The sequence below is a fragment of the Belonocnema kinseyi genome, chromosome 9 (assembly GCF_010883055.1).
Source record: "Belonocnema kinseyi isolate 2016_QV_RU_SX_M_011 chromosome 9, B_treatae_v1, whole genome shotgun sequence".
Classification (NCBI taxonomy): Eukaryota; Metazoa; Arthropoda; class Insecta; order Hymenoptera; family Cynipidae; genus Belonocnema; species Belonocnema kinseyi.
Genome location: NC_046665.1, coordinates 83,214,109 through 83,218,446, shown reverse-complemented (window position 1 = coordinate 83,218,446; position 4,338 = coordinate 83,214,109). Strand labels below are relative to the sequence as shown.

The 4,338-nt window shown below is 26.3% G+C and overlaps 1 protein-coding gene across 4 annotated transcripts in view; it reads left to right on the top strand.

Moving 5' to 3' along the window:
• The window catches only part of LOC117179860 (dystroglycan), a 74,426-nt gene that overhangs the window by 36,473 nt on the left and 33,615 nt on the right, over nucleotides 1-4,338 (top strand). The window lies entirely within an intron of this gene.

Sequence of the window (4,338 nt, the reverse complement as noted above, 5' to 3'; positions counted from 1 at the left end):
TTTCAAATTCAGAAGAGGAGAAATGGGTTGCGCGCGCAACCCAGGCATTTATATCGTCTCCTACCATATTCACACGGACATAGACGTGTCATAGTATTGGACAACATCTCGTTTCAGATCTGGGATCACTGAGATAGAAGGACGAGATAATCGAATTGGTGCGAATCAGCACCTGTGTACCTTTTACGTGTGGTAAAGTGTTGCGAGCTGGTATTTCTAAAAATTGTTCTCAAGTGAAGGAGTTTCGTTCGTTTGTTAAATGTGAGTATGTTTATGTACATTTATTTGTTATTTATCGATTTTTCAAGATAATTTCCAATATATTTTGCAAAAATGTGATTTTTTCTAACAGTTGCATGGGAATGAAGTTAAATAGAGTGTAAAGTAGGTAGAATCAATGTGCATCGAGTGCCAAAAATGTCACGAATAGTAAGCATTTCTTGTTGAAAAAATTCGAGAGAAATTCTAAATAAAAAGATTTTTATGTAATTGTTGCATTACTTTCATTTCTCTTCCTCCATAAGTATAAATCATGCATTTGAAAATACTCCAACTTTGACCTACCGGGAAAAATACTAGATTCACATTCTCGGCATAAATAATATTTTTTTATGATTATGTGTTCCTTTATCTGCAAAATTCCGCAAAGTTTCATTAATTTGAATAAAATCCGAAGAAATGGGGAATTTTTTCCAAAAAAGTGATTTTTCACAAACGCCGCTTTATTTATAACAAATTATCATGGGGAAAATTAATGATTATTAAAATTTCTATAGAAGCATTAGATTTAGCAGGACATTTCATACCAAAGACATGTGTTTAACATTTTTCTGGTCTCAAACTCCTTTTTTATATTCGAAGTTGGAAATGCAAAATCCAGATTCGCACCAGTGTACCTTTAGTAGGGGCCAGAAAGGAGTGTTCCGTTGTAGGGTTAAATATTTTGTTCTATTTACTTGATTTACTTATAACTTATCTTGATTTCGTATTAATTCTCTTGAATTCTTCTTATTATTTTGAAACATTTTAGATTGTTGAAACTTGTTTCAATTTATTTTGAATTAATTAAAAGTCTTTTGAATTCATCCTGAACTCATTAAAATTAACTTAATATCCACTAAATTGAATTAATTTATTTCCGATTTTCATATATTTTAAATCACCTGTCATTTTTATGGTTTTTATCAGATTCTTATAAAATAATTATATTCTCTCCCATTTATCTGAATTTAACAGATTTTTTTATACTTAAAAAACATTGTTTTCTATTCATTTGAATGATTTCTAATTTACCTTAATATCATATGAATTTCATTGAAATTCCTTATATTCTTTTTAATATTTTGAAATATTTTGGATTCTTTGTCTTTTTTAATTAATTTGAATCCTTTTGAATTTACTTTGATTTTTTTGGAATTCCCATTAAATCCGCTTAATTCAGTGCATATTTGTTGGATTTTCAATTATCTTAATACACCCTACAGACTTTTTACTTCACATTGAATTTTTATGGATTATATCAGATTCTTATTCACTAATTCTATTTATCCCCATTTATCTGAAATAATTGATTTTCTTTGGATTAAAATTTTTTGTTTTATAGAGAATGGTTCAACTGCGATACGCTCTCTAGTGACAAAAATCCGTACTGGAAAGAATAGGTACGATTTTAAACATAAATTGTAATTTGTGCATAAATGTGTTTTAACGATTCTTTTTTTTTTTTAGTATAAGATATTTATTGGATATTTAAAATAAGTTTTATCCGAAACAAAAGGTTTTTTTATATAGAATTTACATCTTATACAGTGAAAACCCAAATTTGTTTACAGAAATATTTTCTAAAAAAAGTTATTGTACTATTTATTGCGATTTTCAATATATTATAAACTCAAATGCACTTATTTTGAAGCAAAAATGAACTACAAGTAAAATTTTATGAATTTAAACCTGAAATATTTTAAAATCCGATCTAAAAGTTAGGTTTGAATTCGTATTTCAATTTCAATCGTCTATTATTCGTATTCTTTGCATAATCTGGATAAAATTTGTCGCTACATATATTAATTAAAGTTGATTTAAGCTTACAATGCATTGAAACTTACATGAAATAGTAAAATAATTGGGTTTTTTTTTTTATAACATTTTTCAAAAAAATGTATTTTTTCATTGTATAAGGTGAAAATTATATCTAAAACAATTTTTTTTTGATAAAGATTTGTTTTTAGTATTTAAGAATTTCTTTACATTTCACAAAAAATTCGTAAAAACACTTTTCTGCAAACATTAAAATACATCTTAAACATTGCACCTACTCTTTCTAGTTCCAGTTTTCGGCACCATGGTGGTCGATCACCATTCCCAATATACTTTTTTTCTAATTTATCTTGACTTCATATGAATCCCCTTAAATTCTTCTTAGTATTTTGAAAAAATTTAGATTTTTGAAATCTTTTGAACTAACACTGGATTCTTTCAAATTAACTTTAAACCCAATGAATTCAATGGATCTTTTTCCGATGTTGAACTTTTTAAATTTACCATGAATTCTTATGCATTTTATTAGACTCTTTCTCTTCATTCTTTCTTCAGATTCGACTAATTCTATTCGCTCCCATTTATCTAAATTCAACAGATATTTAATTTAAATTTTTGAACTGTTCATTGCACTTGAAATTTTTCTAATTTACTTTGATTTCATATAAATTTGATTGAAATTTCTTGAATTCTTCTTAGTACTTTGAAATATTTTGTATTTTTTAAATTAATTTCAATTCTTTTGCATTCAACCTGGATTCTTCGAAACTCCCTGGAAATCCAGTGAATTCAATGGTTCTTTTTCCAATTTGCAAATTTTTTAATTCACCTTGATTTCTTTTAAATTCATTCCAATTTTACTAAGCTCAATGGAATATTTTGGATTTTTAAATGTTTGTCCATTTACTTGAATTTATTTTAATTATTTTGAATTCATCCTTAATTTTTTGGAACTCCTTTGAAATCCACTGAATTCAATAGCTTCTTTTAGCATTTACAATGTTTTTTCACCTTGAATTCTTATGTATTTGATCAAATTCGTATTTAATCCGATTTATCTGAATTCAATGGATTTAAAAAAAATTGAACTGCTCTATTCACTTGGTTTATTTATAACTTTTCTTTATTAAGTATGAATTTCACTGAATTCCCTTGAATTCTTCTAAATTGACTCCAATTTTACTGAGCTCAATAGAGTATTTTTAAATTCTTTTTCAATTAATATGAATTCATTCTCGATTCCTTTAAATTACTTTGAAGTCGCCCTACATTCTTTGAAATTCCCTTTAAATCCTCTAAATTCAATGGATTTTTTCGGATTTTCCATTTTTTATTTTCACCTTAAATTCTTATGGATTTTATCAGATCCTTTTAATAATTCTATTTACTTTTATTTAACTGAATTCAATGAAATTTGTTATATTTTTTTTAAATATTGTACAATTCACTAAACTCTTTGGAAATACCTTGATATTTTTAAAAATCTGCACAATTATGCAAAATTCCTATATTTTTGTGAATAAACTTGAGGGCTTTTAAAATTCCTAAAATCATCAAAATACTTGGCCATATTATATAATCCCTTGAAATCTTTCAAAATACCCTAAAACCCTGTAGTTCTATAAAATCGTTCAACATCTTCCGAAAACCTAGGAAACGGTTGAAAACTCCACGAAAATGTGTTTAAATCCCTTAAAATCATTCAAAATTTTGGAAAATTTGTGAAAAATGTTTAATCTCTTGTAAATACCACCATGGAGTTTTTTTAAATACCTTAACATATTTCAAATCTTTTGAAATCCCTTGGAATTTTGTAAACTCTTGAAAATTCCATGCGGAGTTTTAAAAATCCCCGGAAATCTTTCAAATCCTTTGGAATACCTTAAATATATTTAAATCTATTACAAACTCCTTGATATATTTTAAAATACCGCAAGTATTTTAAATTCTTTGAAATATTTTGAAATCCCTTAAAACTTTTTAAAGCTCTTGAAAATTCCATGGAAATTGTCAAAATATCTACAATGTTTGAAATCCTTCAAAGCCCCTTAAAATTAATGAAACCTATTAAAAATATCTTGCAGTCTGTAAAAATACCCCAAAATATTGGAAATCCTTCGGAATCTTTCGAAATCCCATAAAACTTTTTTAAAAGTTCCTTGGAATCTTTATATTTATCTTTAATACCATAAAATATTTCAAATCCATGGAAATATTTTGAAAATCTTTGAGATTTTGTAATATTCCTGAAAATTAATTGAAAGTATTAAAAATCCCCTAAAATCTTTAAAATCCTTTGGG